The sequence below is a fragment of the Poeciliopsis prolifica genome, unplaced genomic scaffold (assembly GCF_027474105.1).
Source record: "Poeciliopsis prolifica strain line A6 unplaced genomic scaffold, Auburn_PproV2 SCAFFOLD017, whole genome shotgun sequence".
Taxonomy (NCBI): Eukaryota; Metazoa; Chordata; class Actinopteri; order Cyprinodontiformes; family Poeciliidae; genus Poeciliopsis; species Poeciliopsis prolifica.
In genome coordinates this window covers 2983419-3003217 of record NW_026562392.1, presented here as the reverse complement: position 1 = coordinate 3003217, position 19799 = coordinate 2983419, and the positions used below count along the sequence as shown (strand labels likewise).

The window sequence follows — 19799 nt, the reverse complement described above, 5'->3', positions numbered from 1 at the left end:
TAAAGAGTCCTGGCTAAAATTCCCTCTCTTTTTTTATGAGAGACTCGGTCTCTCATAAAGACACTCATTGTGTCTTTAGGTGTTAGAAAATCTATTCATTTCATCTCTGGGATAGGCTTTGCAATGTTGGCTAAATGTTTGCAATGACATTTTCTGGTTTATATCCTCCCCTGATCCCCCTGTGTGCCCAAACAAAACTTCAGTTGTCTGGAAGCCCCTCAAACTCACCACATTAGCGGTTTTCACCTTCCTCAGTTTCAGTCGGCGGACATTTTCCAAAGACACAAACAAACTCAACTGCCCGCCTGCTGAACGCCACGCTTGCAAACTATTATCGCTCTTGGCGGAAAGCTTGTACATTTGAAACTAACTACCCTCTGGAGAATCCATCACTGTTTCCCACATCCTCCCCAACTTTTCTTTTTCCTCATTTTTTATTTTTTTTAAACGGAGTGAGCAGGTGCTGGTCGTCACCTGTAATAGGCTGTGGAGGGGTTACAGAATATGCCTAACCTCCCTCGCAATTAAAAAGCCGAGGAAGAGACTCTGCCTTTGAGGATCTCCTGCGTGTCTATTCTCGCGGGGGCTGTCTTCAATGCTTTGCTGCTCGCCCTCCTCCACTCATAAGTTTCATCTCTCAAACGGGGTAGAGGCTGTTAGCAGCTTCTCACCATCTCTTATTAAAGGCTAGGTCAGCACGGCTGGCGTCTTTTGTATAAGCGACCTTCCTTCTTAGGGTTCACTGTAACTTTTTACTTTGTTTCTTGAGCTTCTGCATATGTCAGAAACTTCACAAGGGATTCCTCATGTTTACAGTAGGGTAGTTTCATTTTCTATTTTGTTTGCAAAGTTGTTTTCTCGTTATAGGCGCGGCATACTTTCCGGAACGTCTTTTAATATATCGCAGCGTTTATCATCTCAGTTATTTCGGTGGGAGGCGAGGAAGGCGTTCGAATCCTGGAGACGGGAAGAAACCTGGACGCCGCACGTGGAGGATGGAAAAGTTGAGCTAACGAATGCGACCATAAGGAGGAAGAGGAAGAGCTGGAAGAGGAAGAGCTGGAGGAGGAGGATGGAGAAAGCCCGGCTAGATTTGATGCATGTGAGGGCGATCGGCGCTGCAGAGCGGGGTCAGGAGGTGGCAGAAAGCGGTTTGAGCTAGAAATAAAGCCTCATTGCTTCACGGGCCTTTACCTCACCAAGGAGGCACGCTCAGTCATTCTTATGAAGTGTGACCTCCGCTCACTATTAAATCTCCTTTTTACTCGCTTAGATTTTTTTTTTCTTTTCTTTCTATTTGAAACCCGTAAAGGTGAATGAATTACCCAGAGGCAGTCAGGTAGGTGGCAGGAGCGACACCTCAAACACACGACCCGCCGGTGAGATATTGATATGCCCTCTCTCTAGAATCAAACATATTTTATTCCTCTGTGCAAGAGACCCGCCGTTTAAGGCGGGACTCTTTTAGAGGTCGAGTTGTTTTTGTCGAGCCATTCCCCGACGTGACCGGGGTTACCATAGATTTACGTTTTTTATTAGTTGCATTTTCAGTTGTATTTCTAATTCAGTTAATTATGATTGGCTTTTAGAGTATGTTTGCTGGCTTTTAAAAAAATTATTAGTTAAATATTATTTAGTTTCACTTTGTTGTGACTTTTTGTCTAATTCGGTTAGTTATGAGTAGTTTTTAGTGTTTGCCAGTTTTTATATGTTCTTATTAGGCGGTTTAGTTTTCTCATTCCTTTAGGTGATTAATTAAAAGAAAAAGGTCAAAGCATCGTATTGTGATTCTGTGTACACAGACTGAGTGATGAATCGTAAACAGAAGATACAATTTTCAAACAATATATTAAATTATCATTGAACAATGTTCGCCGCCGCCATTTTGCGGACTAGCGTTGGCGCCACCAGGAGGAGATTGAAGTGCCATAATGTGTTGACATCAGTTCAAAAGGCTAATAAATAGATTCATGCACACAAATGTGAAGGATATTCTATCGATGAATCCAGTATGTTTTAGCTAACTTCAGAAATGCACGCCACAGTTCCAGTTCGTTCCAGTTTTCCCCTTTAATTACAGTTTTTTTTGTTGTTGTTGTTATTTCAGTTCGAGAAAATGTTTTCTTAAGTCGAGCTCATTGCATTTTAGCTGGGCCGTGACACTATGCGGGACACACTAAAGCGAGGTGACTTGTGAAAGTGGCTAACGGTAAATAATGAAATTACTGTGAATTTCAGCAGCATTTGCAGTAAAGCGAACAGCAGAGGAGGCATTCAGGAGGAGAATGTGCTGGGTTAGTGCTGGGTTAGTGCTGGCGTCTGGGGAGCTGTGTGCTGCGGAGGTGTTTCACATCCCAGAGGGAAGGTGTGTGTGTGTGGGGGGGGGAGGATTTGGGGGTGTTTGGCGTCCGCTGTGGGCCCGTTGGGGGTTTGGCTCCAGGTGGACGACGGGCATCGGTGGCAGAGCGGAGTGATGGATGATGCTAAGAAAGCGGGGGGGAGGGGGGGGGGTGCACGCGAGTGGAGCGTTTCATATGGTTGTCCAGGCAGGCCTTGAAAGAGAGGTGTGAAGCTTGGAGGAAAAAAGAGATAGAGAGCGCCGGAAAGAGAAAAAGCAAAGAAAAAAAACAGAATGGAAAGAGCATGACAGGAAATCTGGGCATCTGCAGGACAGAGATAGGGTCACATCTCCACCGTTTATCAAAGAGGAAAGCAGATTTCACAGCTGATGGGTTGCCGTGGCAGGTCTGCAGACCCCAGGGGGCTCGGCTTGGCGTGAGGGAGCGGGGCTCGAGTTATTGCTGCTGCAGACCTGTTAACACAAACATATCGCACTGTCAGCGCACGCCTGGCTTCTTCTGCGCAGCTCTTCATCAATTCTTGTATAACTTGAGGACTGAAGGCAAACGGACAGCTGGTTTATGTTTGTTTTGATAAAGAAATCCACAATAGAGCAGCACCGAATCGTTATTTTGGGTCCAATTTGAACTGATGTTTTGTAAAGCTCTGCAGACATGGATTTTTGATTCATACATGGACTTGAATAGATACAAAAAGTACTTTCTTTTCTGGATAAAACTGAAAATCAAAATGGAGACGCTCAGTTAATCCATTTGTTTGCTAATTGCTGCTGGCTAGTTTGAAGGAGCTGAATGACGGAGTCATAGAGGAGTAAAAGTTCGGAAGCTTATTAACTGGAGCTCAAAGGCGGATCTCAGTCCACCCAGATGTTTTTACACAGCTAAATGGTTGCCATGGAGAGCAAAGGATTTTTCAAACATGGATGAAAGAATCTAATTAACACTCCAGTTATGTTTTTGTTGAGAGAATAACATCATAATGCGCAAAAAAGTTGACTTTACGTAATATTGCTCCAATGGGGCAATGCCCTTGGATGGTTAGCTTAGCTTAATTTAGCTTAGCCTAAACTAAGAGCAGATCAGGTACAAATCAAAGATGGAGTCAAAAGCTTGAGTTGGAATGCTCTTGGAAGTCGAGAAGGTTTGAGCACAAACAAGCAGCAGTCAAAAAAAAAACAATTAAAAAAACACACATAAGTGAAATACTGCTGTTATTAGCAGCTTTCCTGCTCTGTTCCTCTTCCTCCTCCTCCGCTCTCTCCTCTCCGGCTGACTGATGGAGCTGCCAGTGCGCCGTCTCATCCCTCACTTCACTCACTGATCAATCAGACCATTAGACTCCAATTACAAGCCGAGCCCCGGCGCAGGTGAGCGACGAGCACGTTCAGCCAGGGCCGCCGCCGCCGCCGACAGAGCGCCTCTCCGCCCGGCTCCGACGCGCTCCCTCCAAATTAACGCAAATTAATAGTGACACGCCGACATAAATGTCTGCAATCGGCGGGGGCCAAATTAGCAGTCTGGGTCGAAGCTATTGAGTAGCAGGTGTCTTTAAAAGCGGTAATTACCTACGCTGGACGGAACCGGGAGGAGGAAGGGCCCGGCCCCGCGGTTAGCCTGGAGTAACAGGCCTGGCCCCGGCGAGCCTGGCCCCCATTGTAGGTGTTAATAATTGATTGGGAGGCAAGCTATTAATGAGTAGCAGATTTAGAGCGGTGTTGTAAATGTGTGTTGATGAGGGTGTTGCTGCCTCTCATACAATGCCTCACCAACGCTAATTACCGGGGGGCTTAGTCAAGGTGCAACTGTAATGAGTCTGGATTCAATAGCGATCTGGTTGTTATGTGTTTTGAGGGCCTTTTAGTACAAATTACACAGTAATTGAAATGCATAAAGCTTGCTTAATTCAAGATAGGATCTATCAGGGTGTTGTGGGTTTTTTTTTTTCCTATCTTGTCTTCTGTCTTAATATTATTAAATTAGCTCGGCTTACTGTTATGACAGATTTAATCGTACAAGAGCCTTGAAGAAAAGGGCAACAATCTGAAAATGAGCAGGTTAAATGGATGTAACGAAGATAATGAAGGAGTTGAGATAATGTCATCTAATTTATGCTATTTCCAATAGAAAAGCATCGTTCATTTCTTATCTTGCAAAACGATACAACGCGTTGTGACTGTGTCATGTATGTATTGTTATGATCGTAATCTAGAGATTTAAGCATAAATATAGAACAGCCACTAAATCCAATAGCTTTTAATGTGTTGGTGATGATTAGGTTTGGGTAAAAAAAAAAAAACAGGTACCAAGGTACAGCATGGATTCCATTAGTTGTGGAAAGTGCTTTTATTTTAGGGGTCCACTGATAAATCTGCCTCAATTTCCTTAATTTTGGGAGATACTGACATGTCAACATGATCTTATCCACTGATCCTCTTCATTTTGTTGCTACATTTATCGACCTCTCTGTCTAAAATGAGCTGGTCAGGCTTATTAAAGGTGATCGGACAGAAAGCTTCAATCGTTACACCCCTACCATCATACACTCACTTCAATGACTTCCACATTGAAGTGAAAGTCAGATTTTTCTCCCCGCCCCCAAACGCTGCTGATCAGCAAACCAAATGTTTCCACTGGCACAAAATAATAATAAGAAGACAACAGGAAGTAGTTAGAGGATTATGTTTTCTTATGACTCATTGTGAAAAAACCTATTCACATGTGATTTTAATAGCTTTTTTTATATTTAATGGAAACGCCGCAATTGTGATATTGTGGGTTTTCAAGATTAGCGGAAGATATAGATAAAGTTTTCTTCACATTTTTAACGAAAAGGCAACTGGGAAATCAATGAACCCTTTGCAGGTTCATTGATGTTACTAAAATGAATTTGAGGGATTTTTGTTTTCTTCTAGTTTTACGCCATATCTTGTTGGAACGTTTGGTTTTGGCCCACACTGAATGAACCCTTCACAGATTTTGACAGTAGTATCCTAGATTCACACGTTGTATCACAAGCAAAATTTTGTAGGGTGAATTTTAATGTGATCTCAAAACATTTGTTGAACTATTTATTTCACATAGGAATTTGCTGCACCTGAAGAAAAACGAGCCATCATTTTGTGCTTCAGTCTCACACTGAAGCAGGATCAGGTATGCTGCTGCAATGTGAATCAGAACCAGTTGTGCCTGGTAAAATTTCCGCGCACATGCACGCACACGCACACGCAAGCTGTGTTTTCACATCTTTACACGTGTTTTCGGTCTCAGACGCTCGTGAAAGCGGTGGCGAGTGGGAGGGAAGGAGCGGCGTCTGATGCTCTTGGCTGCGAACAGAGAGCTTCGGCTCTTAGACTACAGAAGAGCAAAAATGTCAAGATACTGTCCCGATTTTCACCTGGGACAGAGAGACAGAGGCGCGCGCTGTCAAACCAACGGAGGTTTGATTATTGTGTAATTCTGTACAATCCTAGGAATATGGGCCCGGAAAACGCTTCAGAAATTATTCAGCCCCATCACTCACGCTATTTATCTCAGCCCCCTTGTGCACACCCTCTCCCTCCGCTATGTTTATTGTTAGCTACCCCTAAACTTTAACAAGTGGTGGCAGATTTTTCTGTTTCAGAAATTATATTTTTCTTCTTGTCATTGCTTCATTAATCAAGAGGAGGCATTCTGAAAAATGTTTTGTTTTGGAGGCTGCAATCTATTTTGTGTATGTGTGCGTGCGCGCGGGCGCGTGTGTGTGTTGTAGTTAATCTGCGCCCGTGGCAGGTTTCCCCTCCGAAACGCAGCGCTAAGCAGCGGTATCGCAGGCCTATTGTTGTAGCCTCTGTCATAGCAAGGAGAGCCTGATGCAGGCCTGGGCTCGCCTGATAAGGAAAAGAGGATTCAACATGGCTGGAAAGGAGAATCAGTGGGACTTGAGAGTGGAGTACGGATGGGGCAGATGTGCTCTCTCACACACACACACACACACAGAGTACATACATAGACAGACAAACATACAGAAAGACTGCACACACACTCTCACACACCCAAATCATAAACCATCATCACACTGGCACATGCCCAGGCAATTATTTACAGTAACATCCAATTACATATGCAAGAAGGCACCCCAGGATAGGACCTCTCTGTAGCATAGCTGCTAAATTATGCACACACACTCACATATATTCATCAAATATACAGAAAATACAAACAAACATACAAATAAACTTCAAATATAAAAAGAGGCTGAGGTGTACGCATTTCCTTTTGTATTTGCATTTAAATGTGGCCTTTGCTTTTGCTCATGAAAGTCACACCGTCTTGGATATGGTTTGAAAACGCGCGACATTATCACAACTAACAGGATTTAAATTTTCTGTGTTGGACACACAAATAATTTTGGCAAGCCGAACGCGGCTCCGACTAATGAAATAATGGGCCCAAATTTTAGGCGGAGAACCAATTTGTGATTGCATGCATCAATTATTTCTTGGGCTTAAACCAATATCAGAGCCGGGGTCTCTTCAGATGGGTAAAATGGTAATTATCTGGCCCGCGTTCCCACACTCTGTGGTGTCCCTGAGATTTTTATCGATTGGGTCTGTCGATGGCTTTCGTGACTCCGCGTGAAAGAAAGAGGGGAATATCAAAGTGCGTTCTGCTGAAGCAGACTTTATGTTTTGGGGTTTTGAATAAATAATATGAATAATAGTGTGTGAGTCAGTTATAAAAGGGAGAAGAAAAAAAAAACACCAAAAAAAATGTTGCCGTTTTTGACATTTTTTTTCCCCCCCAGTCCCACACCTTTAATAGTTTCTGTGTTCATAGCTGGAAGTCGCAGCCGCCCACTGCTCCGCACATTAGCCGTGAAACAGTCAGTCAGCCAGCCTGTTCCGGCTGCAGCTGAGCCTCACTGTTCGACAGATAAAACATGGTTGACTTGATCTACAAGTGAACCTGACATTTTGCTGTCCTTACATCACAACACAACTGCCCAAACTGATATGGCAGGTGCCCTGATAAGCAGAACAGGACCCACTGATTTGCTTTGTGCTCACTGTACAGTAATGGCTGCATGGTTTCCTGAAGAAGCTCAGCGTGCGGTGACTTTTATCACGTCACAAACACAAAGGAGGCGACCGTTTGTCTTTTCACTTTATAGTTTGTCGCTTTTTTTTTAGATTTAAATCCGATGTCATCAAGCTTGATAACATCGGATTCAGCACATAAATGATGGCTGAAGTCTACTGTGGTTGTCATAGGAATTATTAGACTGCTGATGTAAGGATCATTGAGCTCCTACAGTTGAACCAATCATAATGTGGTTAGCAGAAATCCCATAATTCGTTGAAGTATGACTCACTAGTATCTCTAAGATAACTAAGATGTTTGGATAATGCTGGCAGTGATGATACGATTTGACTTGTATTATAATTTTTTGCAGTAAATTACATCTTTCAGAGTTATTAAAAAAATCCAATAATTAACGTGATCATTTTTTCTTGATGTAAAAGATGATGGTTTGGCAAACGTCCTTTCTGAAATATGTCTTAGTCTACTTTATTACTAATAAAACAATATTTCCCTTGGAAGTGTTCAAACTCATGCTGCACCGTAGATGTTACAATGCTAGTTATGCATAGTCACTTATGATTTAAGAAACTAAAATGTTGGCATTTTGTTGCCTAGTATATGTATAACATGCAATCCTATTTGTTAAATTAGAATATTGTCGAAAAGTTTATTTTTTATTAATAACTCAATTCACTGGAAACACATTATAGAGATTAATCAGATATGTTTTCACAACTTTATTTCTGTTAATGTGATGATTTCCAGCTCACAGACACTTAAGATTAGGATGTTACATCAAACAAATGAAAAAAGAAAAATAATAATTAAACAGAAAATATGGGCTTAATGAGGAGTCTTTTTAAGACGTGCTTCAAGGTTGTTGCATTAAATAAAACTGCTCTTAATCTGAAAAATGGCCCTCATCAGACCACATATTCTCATTTACTGAATATAGATGTATTTATGGTCTAAGCTGTAATTAATTTTAGGTATAGAATATGCAGATTCATTCCACTTCCACCTTGTTATTTTCCATGTTACACAGAATCTGGACCTTTCTCCTTATTGTACAGCTATGATGTGTTGGGGGGACAAAAAAAAAACAAAAACAAAAAACATTTATTTTTTTAGTATTAAATCAGACATGACACTGTAGGAGATTGATAACTTCAGATAAAAAATATCATGGTAATAATGTGAAATTGCAGAACAAAAATACAGAATATGATGTAATTACTCCAAGCAGAAAAGTTACAACTATGCAAAATGTTGCAGAAAAAAAAATATATATGATTAAATGTTACTTTTAGAAGAAATGTAGGTGCTTCTGTGGTTCCCAAACAGCCAAATTTATGCCTCCTGCAAGAGAAGGAAAAGGTGTAGTGCCTTATTTTAAGCCTGCTGGGCATTAGCGTGTAGCAGCAGGTGGGGGAGGGACAATGTGGTTCTACTCAAATCTTTAAAAACAAATGGAATTAAAAAAAGAAAAATTTTAAGTACATGTGTTTTTTTCCATGAATGCACTAGTGGACTCAGTCAGAGACTGGATCTTTCCGACTCGATGGTTTCTAGTCCATCAGGGTTAAGTAAAAGCTCAAGTTCAGGGATTTACTGTCTAAACTAAGCTTCTTGAAGCTTCTTGAAGTTTAAACCACCCAACAACAGCTCGATATAAACATGAGCACTCAAGAACAACAGATCTGTTTGGGTTGGCATTAGACTCACATGTTTATTGCAGGAGTTTTATGAATTCAGACAACTGTTTTGTGGAAGATTTGGTTGAGATGCTTCTTTAACTGTGATCTGCTGAGCTTTAACGCAGCCAGCGAGTAAGCAGAGCTCCGTCTCAGTCTTTGCAGAATGCCTTTAAGGCCACAATAGCGAAGCCGAGAAGTCCCCGGCTTCACGCATATCGCCTTGTTTTACAACCACGCAATATGTCTTCCCAAATGAACGATCATCCACCACTTCAGCACACAACAGGCCCTCCAGTGCAGCAAAGGTGCAAGAGGAGGGAATAAGAGGGAAGGAGCTAAAAGAAAGGAAAAGAGAAACAAAGTTGAGTGGTGCCAGCTGCTTTGCCATCTGTCACTGTCATGGCTGTAATTTGGGATACTATGTTGAAACAAGTTTCTTGAAAAGAGCTGGACATAATTCTCCTTGTTTTCATTTGCAAGTCCCTGATGGCCGCCTGGTGTGTGCCAGCGCAACAGTGAACACTGAAAAAAGCGTTTGAAGGAAGACGAGGACGGCAGACCTTGACAAAACAACCTTCTAACGTAGCTGTTTGTGGGAAACGGATCGCACTCGATGTCTTTTTTTTTCTTTTCTTTACATCCAGCCGGTGTCTGCAGGTCACTATTAGAAATTAAAGAGGTTTACTCGGCCTTCTCCTTCTGGTCACACTGGCCAAGAGGAAAGTGGAAAATAGCAGAGGCTTAGCTCCCTCTTCCAAAAAGGATGGGCACCCTACAGGGATGTAAACCCCTGCTGGTAGACCTTGATAAGTCCTCCCTGTCCCCTATCCCTGCCTTAACGCCCTTGATTTTTTCCAGCCTGGTTGGCTCGGGGTCAACCAAAGACAAAGGTCCAGTCCAAATGTCTCTAGACGGATGAACAACCAAGCAGAAGAAATCCAGTCTTCTGACAAAAACAAAAAAACAAATAGAGGAGGTCCACGACACAGATAAGAAATCTGATCGTTGCTAAAGCCAGATGAAGGTCTGGAGAGTGTCTGTTTCCTCTCCTTGGTGGTCCAACAGCACCTCATTAGATGGATTTGTGCGAGGCTGTCGAAGGAGGAATATTACACCACGGGTTTGTCTGCAGACTAATTGGGTAACAAAGACCGTTTCCAGCTCAAGAAACCCATCTTTTAGCAGTGCGTGTGCTGAGCCTCTGATAAGAAAGTTCAAGTCTAATTCATTCGGCGAGGGCCAAGTTCACCATCTTTATCTTATTTACTTAACTCGGTGTAAATATTGCGAGGCTTTTTTCATGCAGCGGATTTAATAAGACCCCATTTCTCTGAAGTGCAGGCAGGGATCAAACTGTAGAAGGTGTCTAGGTGGTGCAGATATCAAACAGCTACTCGCCGGTTCAGAACGCAGTTCCAACTTTTCACATTTCCTCTCTTTTGTCTTAATCTGCAGTCAATCTGTTGCACTTTGAACTCGGTGCCATTCTGAACTCTTTGTCACATCGAAATGTATAAACTGGGGGTGAGTCTTCCATGATATAAAAATCACACACACTAGATGCCTTTCTGAAGCATCCTGAAATTTCTAACTCCGCAAGTGAAGAGCAGGGAGTTCAAAAGAATATTAAAATCCAATACCTAAAGGGGGGCACCAAGGTTTATCTTAAGTCGGAGGCTTTATTCAAGCATCATGCCTTCTACTTTATTGTTTGTCTTTATTTACTGCCTCTGACTGATCCTAGTCTTCCATGCGTGGTTATGAGAGCAGGGATTTGTTGTGACCCCATTGACTGATTGGCTCCTGAGTTTCCATTTCTTCCTCTTTGAAGAAATCCCAAAGCCTGCGTGTTTATTCCAAGCAGTAGGAAAGAAAAAAAAGAAGAAAAAAAAAAGGGGGGGGGGAGGCACGATCTGTCCAGAGAATATGCCACCTGCCACCTTGACCCCCAGGGGCCATGGTAATATCCATGCAGGTGAACATTACCAACTTGGGGTTCTCTATTATGTTCTCCACACGCAGCTTCCTGCCGCTCAGGAGTCAGACTCGACTCGTGCGCTGAAGATCAAACAAGTTCTTCCCAAAAGGAATTGAAATGGGAAATTTGGAGTAATTCAAATAGTGAGTAGTGAAGCGACAGGGCTGTGTTTGGTCCCCCTGACCGAAGCCAAACACACTCTTCCTGTGTGTGTGTGTGTGTGTGTGTGTGTGTGTGTGTGTGTGTGTGTGTGTGCTCTACCTCCAAGACACGATTAAGTCCTGGAGCACATGCATTACAAATATGGCTTTCACTTGTTTACAACTTCAAATAGTCGTCAGGACATAGGCGCTTTCAGATAGTTACAGCAATACACACGCCTTTGGTTGTAGAGTTTGCTTTCACAAAGGAAGGTGGGTATATTGGAACTGAATGCCTTAGGAAGGTGGAAATGAAATTCAGTGAACATAAAAAGTTTGCACACCTCCGCTATAGGCCAGATTTTTGCGGCAGAAGAGAGGAAGAGGAGGGGCAAAAGGTTTCCACCGTTTAGTCCGATGTATATTCTGCACAATTCAACAGAAAACAAATCTGTTTGGAGGTAAATATTACAAAAGACTGTGAAACTTTATTAAGGAACTTTTTCATTCAGTTTCAGTTTTCAGGCTTCAGAAGCATCTGGATCTGGTCCCATTTTTCTGCTCTGCCTTGCTAAGTTCTATAAATCTATGAGATTGTGACACCATTTCCTTTTCCTCATACCTCTTCAGCGGGTTTTATTTAGTTCAAGAGTCAGCCATTGTTTCTCCAAAAGTACATATTTTCGGCATAGAGTTCATTTTGACAGATTCTGGGTCGACTGGAAGATTATTTCACTTATACATATTAAAGGAATTATTCATTTATTTGTTTTTTGTAATTTAGGTTTGTCTTATTTCATCAACACTAAAAGCTGGACGAAAAGCACTTTGTAAGATTTTGTGTTTTTGCAGTGCATCCTCCCAGGTCAGCTTCTGCCTTGGTTTTTTTTTGTCAGTTATGGAGAAACCTTTTGATGCTATCTTCTCTTATTTTGACCAATTATTGACGACTCTCTTCACTTCCAGAATGGATCTTTTTCCGAGCCTCTCTCCTGACTGATACATTTGTACAATAAGATGTTTGTCCTTTACTAATTTCTCTGTGAATACCAGCTTCAGCTAGAGTGTGCGAAAGAACAAATTGAAAATAAAGCCCTTCAAGGGCAACTTGACCATAATTCAGATTAAACAAATTTCTCTGTAATTGATGGTTGCTGTGTTCCTAAGAAGAATGTGCAACATGATGCAACCAGGTGATTACATCTTTTTTTTTTGTCTTTTCCCTCCATAGCAGATGTTTTGCAGTTCACTAATGCATAATTTATATTCATTTTTCATAGAGTTTTTATACTCTGTATAATTACTTCTATAGTGCAACTTAATAGAAAGTAAATGTAGGAGAGTGAAGAAAGAAGGCGGTTCATTACCTTTTAAATCAGCTGTTAGGGTTTAAAGTTACGTCTCCAGTTCAGTTGGCGCCTGATTCAAGACAACATAATGTTGGGCTGTGCTATTTACAATTAAGCACTGCGTCTTAATCAACAACCCAAACGGCCTGTCATTAGTCCGCTTCAATACGCTGCAAGGAAAAAAATAAATAAATAAAAAACCCGGCCCAACATACAGGAAACGCGCCACGCCACCCGTAGTCGCCACAAATACAAGCACTGTGTGCATTTCAATGGAGCAAATAAGCAATAGCGAATGCAGCACATGAACTTTGATGCTTACAGTCCAGTCAGCAGGATAAAAGGTGATTTAAATGAGAAAATATTTACCGCTCATAGCGGCACCATGATAGCAGCAGCCAAATAAAGGCACATGTGATGGGTGTCCCTTTAAAGATTCTGGGAACAGCGGTGACTCTCTCTCAGTTTAATCGATTTTAAAATGAAAAGTCAATTTAACAAAGTTGAAAAGGGAAAGATGGGGCCGAGGGAAGAAAGAAAGAGAGAGAGATGGAGGAAGAGGGCAAGAAAAGGGGTGGCGAGGGGGGAGTGGGGTGAAAAAACACATTCTCTTTCACTCAAGCAGTAAACTAACTGCCGCACAGAGCAGGCAGAGATTTCAGCTGAATTATCTCCCACCTCACATTTGCTCTTAGGCAAGCAGTTTAAAAAGCCAAGCGATTGAGCCAGTGATCCAATTTGAAATGCAGAAATGATTAGAGCAGCTTGCCTCATTTCATATCGAAAATTCTCTGATTTATGACAGGGCACCAGCCAAGATCTATCTCTGAAGGGAATTAGTGTGCGATTCCTGCATATTTCTGTTATTTAGTCTCCCCAATAGCAGATGCTCTAGCCTTAGAGAGAGGAAGCGGGGGAGGAGAGGGGGAGTGGAGAAAAACGGGACGAAGGCAGAGCGTAGCTATCTTTTCATTTCGGCAGATGTATCCACTGTCGTTTAAAAAAAACAAAAAGAAAAGAGGAGGAAGTGACTCAAAGGAAGACTTGAGAAAAACAGAGGCGGGCATTTTGCCACTGTAGTTAGGATGCTGTTATTTCAGAAACCTAGTTAGGATTTACACACAACTTGGATTGTGGGAGAGCACAGACCAGCTTTCTTTTTTTTTATTTAAGTAAAAAAAAGGACCTCTGCAATTCATCCATCCTTGAGGCTAAAGAAAATATTAATACGCAGAGCGATAACAAGGGCTAGAGGAAAATCTCCCTTAATGAAATTTCCAGTTGACCACATGCAATTTGTTTCATCGCACTGAACAACTAATTGCAACGGACGTTATCAAGGTGTGAGTGTGCTGTCTGCTGTAAACTGACTGGTAGAACAGGTGCAAATCCTTTATCCTCTCTCCCATGTTAGAAACAGAAAACATAGAAACTAGACATTGCTCATACATCGCTCTGTGTGTGTGTGTGTGTGTGTGTGTGTGTGTGTGTGTGTGTGTGTGTGTGTGTGTGTGTGTGTAGTGGTGCTTGTGTGCGTTCTTGTTCATCTCTAAAACAGGCAACATGGCAACAATAACGTCGTTATTCGGTTTCACTGTGAAATCACATACATCATTTTTCATTTTTGCAAAATATTGCCATCCTTTGACGTCTTTTACAGCCGTTCATATTAATTAAATGCACCGTCATACCTAAAGTGTAATTCACCGAGCAGGTAATATACACCACGAACATTTTGTGTCAAGATCATCGAGCGCAAATTCGTCTCAGGTCATCAGTTTAACTGCAGCAAAATGTTATTAAGAATAGTGTTATTAGTTTCAGTAAGAAGCGGTTCTCATAATTTCATAACAGATATCGGCAGATATTTATTGTCTGAAGTGTTACTTTTTCTGAGCAGAGAGGTTATTGTAAACAGCACAACTTAGGCGTGAAACATTTTCTGTTTAGAGAGCACTTTGTTTCCCTAAAGCTCTTATTGTGAAGGTCTGATGGAAGGTGAGTGTCTCAATGTAAAATCAATGTTTGGTTGCTTCTGGATTTAAGAAGTTCTCAGATCAAATGACACTTTTTCAAATCAACAACGGGGGATAAATCTTGCAGCCATGTGTGAGGACGTTGTCATTCTTACTCTTCTGTAAAAACAGCACGTGTTGCAACGGATGCTGGTTTTACTGCATTTTCATCTACACACACTGTGACCAATTTTCAATTTGGTGTTGATGTCGCTTAGAACGTTTGGGGACTTAATAACAGCCAATAGCTTTTTTTCCGTACTGATGACGTGTCGACACGCCTGTCAGCAGGGGGGGAACAAGTCAAACCGACAAAGTAAACCATTTTGAAGACTGTACGTATCCAGCTAGCTTACTTAGCATTAGCCACTAGGCCTTTAATGGCTGAGATCCTGTGTCACAGGGAAAACCAGTTATCTTTAATAAACCTCACTTGTGCAATTCCAAAAGTCATTTTTATGTTTAAAAGCGAGACATAAGGCTCCCGCACCTGAGAACAGTCCCATGTTTTCAAGGGTTTTTAGTATTAGCATTGAGTTAGCCTCTGACCAGGCTTTCCCTGGCTGATACCAGTTTTTTTTTTCTGTTCAACTCTGACCTGTTAGATCCATCTATATTTCTTTTTGCTATTTTCTTTTACTGCAACACGTGAAATAGACAATTTACTGCCTGTTCTTGAAATGAGGCGCTAGCTTTAAATCCAAGAGTTTTTCTTCAAGCTGAAAATAAAAGTTCATGGTTTCGTTCAATGTGTCTATTGTCAGACAACAGTGGGTGTTCTTATCTTTGATTCATTTATTAAGTCTTGGCTTACTAAACCTTGATAAGTCGCTGAGTTTGACTCTTTCCGCTGTAATGTTTGCAACCAGTAACAGGGTATCAGTCTTAAATTTGTAAAATTCGGACCTTGAAATGTCTCAAGTTCACCTAAGAAATGTCAGTTGTTATTAAATAAGTTAATCACAAGTCTTAAGTTTTGTCACAGCAGGACTATTCAGTCTCATATTTTCTATGAAGTTTATTTTTCTCGCAGGACTTTTTGGTCAAGCAAATGTTTTAGTCGTGTGCAAACATCTTCATGATGGTCTTTGATTTGAGGCAGTTGATCTATCATTGGAAAGTGGGTCGGCCCACTTTTGTTGGCAACCCGTACAATGTTACGTGCTAAAAAAAACATCTTAGCACTACTTTGTAATATATGTAGCTTTTTTGTACGTTTTTCTCACAACAGATGTCCTAAATTTAATTCGGAATGGTCTTAAAAAGCCTTAAATGTGATTTGGTGAAACCTGCAGAAATCTTGAGCTGTTGAGTCAACCTTCTGAAGGAAAAGTATCTAAATAAATCCGATGAGTCTGATCAAGAGCAGAGAGCCACAATACACAGAATGTGTCCTTATGGATGATGCTATGATCTCAATTTTTTTCCCCAACATAACACATTTTAGTGCTTCGCTGTCAAATTGAATCATATTGCCCTCCTCTTTCCGAGTCTTAGCATTTCCCACGTCAACACAGGACACATTTCACGACATGTTTAAATTCATTTAAGCCGGTCTTGTTTTTTATTAGAACAGTGCTGTGTTCACACCAGGTGGGAGCCCTAAGAATTCAGGGAATGTCTTGATGTATTCAGACTGAGTGGTTTTGATCTCTCAGTTGTCTAAATCCTGCAGCTGTGGGATCAAGACGGATACAGTGCCAGGCGGTGACCTTGTTGGAAGGGAGCGAAAAGGGGGATCAGGGGAGAGAGGGCTTGTGATGAGGAAAATAATCATTCCCAACCGAGGTCCGTATCGATTTCACCTGCCCTGACCGTGAAGCGGTTTAAGAGTAGCCGGTGGTGGTGAAATGGTCAGCCGTGATATCATTAGCTCGTTGTTTACACGGGGAAACCGGGAGCGAGGAGGAGAAGGCTGAGTGTCACAAGCCACTTTCTTCTTCACCTCCTTCAGCTGATCAGAGGATCATGGTATCAAGGAGGGATTAGTAGCGACTTGGGATTTGTGTGATTGGTTAATTTATTGCAGTGATGGCAGGTCTTTCATCTATGGCAACATTTAATCAGCGCAGCCACAGAGGCTATTACAGGTTAGCTCCTTTCTGGAGTCAGACTGGATGTGCCATCAGCTCTATCACAATTCCCCCTGAAATTTCCAAATTATCTGGAACAGGCTTTAGCTCCTCAGTAATAAAAATTAGAACAGATTCCTGATAGAAGCTTTTTGCTCACACAGGGCCAATTATAAATAGCACAGTCCTGGCTTGGAAGAAGGAAAAGAGGAAGGGAAAATAAAAAGGAAAGAAAGAGAAAAAATCCAGGTCTGAGAGATGTGCGCGGAAACTTATCGTTCAGCCCCGGCTCCGCTCTGATCCAAATCCGTGTGGCTGAAAATTTATATTAGATGTTATCACAGAGGCACCTAAGTCTTGAAAAATCAATGAAGGTTATCTTTTATGTTGCAGCAACTTGTGGAAATATTGATTTTCATTTTACAGCGAATTTGGAGCATCAGTTTGTAATCACTTCCTCGCTGACTACACTGTTTGGGTCACTGTATCTCTTACACAGGGGGGGTGGTGGGTGGACGGTAACGGAGCTCAGTGGGGAGAAAAAAAAATACAAGAAGAGTATTGAAACCACTGGAGTGAAGGTGGAAGGTGGATAAACCAGAACAGAGTGCACAGAGAGGGAAGCCCAGAGGCTCCCACAGCGATAACTGTTAGTTTGTTAAACTGATACTGAATGATAAGTGCAACATTTACTCAATTTAGTATGAATCAGTCATGCTAAGAATAAAAAAAGTACAATTTTCCACTCTTGTTAGCTCAGTGTTTAAACCTGCAGTTAAATTAGTTTTGATTTTATCCAATCTGTTGTAGATTAATGTTGTATATTCGCCCCATAAGGTGGTGCCATCTGGTGGACGGAGGTATGCCCGGTTAGGCCAAATTTAGCTAAAGTGTCTATTAAGCACCTACATTTATGTCTACTGTGTGTAATGTACTCAAATTAACCACCGTTAGTTAATGTGGGATTGTTTGATAACAAAGACACATTATGTTTTTTTTATGTAACCTTAATCAAATGGTTAACCGAACCTGTTAACCAGCTTGTTGTACTCCTGCTACTTTAGAAAGAGCAGAATAAGCATTTGTAAGCGACAAAATTAAGCATGTGTGCTACAGTTTGTGTATTAAAATTGAACAATTAAAACAGTGGCATAATTAAAATTTGACTATTTTTAGTTTTATATCATGTTATGATGTCATCAAAAATTGTGCTTTGGTTCACTTACGCATGTTTAGGGATGCCTAAATGCTTGCTCATACAATGCAGCTCCTATTTACCCAAAGTTCCGCATTGGAACTGCAGTTCCCATCCAAGTTCCCGCCTCACCCCACGCAGCTCCTCCAGACTAGCTCCGGAAGCAATTAGCAAGCACCTGTTGGAACAGGTCTGCAGAGCCACAAAAAACGACTGTAAACCAAATCATGGACAAGCATTGCTTTGATGACATGCTGTTGGAGTCGTGTCGGAAATAGTCGGAGGTTCTTAAAGAAACAGTGACCCAATTTCAAAGCGTCAGACAAGCCATGTTGAAAAGTCTGTTTCTTTTTAGCTATTTTTGATATGTAAAGTATTTTCATAAGAACTCATACCTAATACCACCAGTTTAATAATTAAATATAGATAACCGTATCATTACTGCAATGATAATGTTGGGTTGTATTTAGCAGCTTTTGAACATACAAAGCACTTGTATGTTTGCACGTAAATTGTTCAGTTAGTCAGCAAATGTTAGTATATTTTCCCCCTCACAACACTGTTTTGGACTTAAAAAAAAGAGGCATCCACTTGCCACATCACCTCTTTTGTGTGACTCCCATCTAGACGAGGAGTCGGTTCCCACAAAGCCAGTTCGTCGTGTGTTACCCTCGCTCTGGGCAAATTGCAATTTTTTGGCTGTCAATCTGTGTTTCTCCTGTTTTGAGCCACTTTGGCCAACTCACCTCAGTCACCCGAATGTTTCCATTTGCATTCGCAGACGCTCCGACGCAATGTCGTCATAATCCCAAATATCTTGCATGTCTTCGTCTCTTTTGTTTTGGCGGCACCTGCATGGCTGTGTGTGTGTGTGTGTGTGTGTGTGTGTGTGTGTGTGTGTGTGTGTGTGTGTGTGTGTGTGTGTGTGCGCGTGCGCGCGTGTGTGTGCATGCATCGCCCTTTTCAAAATACTTTAGCTATTGATTTTTATGTAAATCTGCATTTGGTGTGGAGGTGGAGAAAGGGGAGGTGGGCGTTGGTGGTTGTTGCTGATAAATTTCCAACAAAATGTAGCCAAAGGAAATAAGAGAAACTGATACCTAAATTGGAGAATTAAAAAAAAAAAAGTTTTAGAAAAGGAGAATTTCTCTCAATAACAAGTGTGAAGATCTCCCATGAATGTAATAGCTGGTGCAAGCAGCTGGAATATTATGAATTCCCGGAGGCGTGCAGAGATGGCAGAAGGGGCCCCTCTCACTGCCTGAATAAGAGATGGCTCCAGCCTGGAGATCTGAGAAAGGGTTAATCTGATTCCCATTTCAGATAGTCGTCCTGGCAACAATCGGCCGGTCTGCTCTGCTCCTTTGACAGGGGTGTGAGATTTTCAGGTTACAGAGATAGAAGACTTTATTGTGAGGCTAATTTGAAATGTGAAATTGTGGATGACTTAAATTACAGATGTCCTCCACCCAACACACACACACACACACACCACACACACACACACACACACACACACACACACACACTCTCTCTCTTCTTTCTCTCTCTCTCATCTGCTGCCAGATGAGAGAAGATGCCAGAAGTATTAAGAATATCAACAGACACAATTTACTGTCTGTGTTTGATCAATTTGGCTCTGTGTCTTGCCAACGCACTGATCTATATATATATATATATATATATATGTTCTTTTTAATTTTGCCCACAGATCAGATTGCTATCAGCTCCAGAAGCGCTATTTTGCTTTTTTATTTTTTTTATTTATTTATTTTTTTGTAAATGATGCTCTTCAAATAGAGGGAAAGAAAAAAAGAAATCTGTCCTCCAGCCTCCGACTCAACAGAGTTCATAGAAAGAGACACGGGTGGGTGGAGGAGTAGGAGGAGGAAGGAGGGTGGTGGGGGCCCTGCGCTCATCTCTTGTGCA

General features: G+C 41.6%; 1 protein-coding gene across 2 annotated transcripts in view; it reads left to right on the top strand.

The window, feature by feature from the left end:
- zfpm2a (zinc finger protein, FOG family member 2a) overlaps window positions 1–19799 on the top strand; it is a 157933-nt gene that overhangs the window by 79255 nt on the left and 58879 nt on the right. The gene's annotated exons all lie outside the window — the stretch shown is intronic.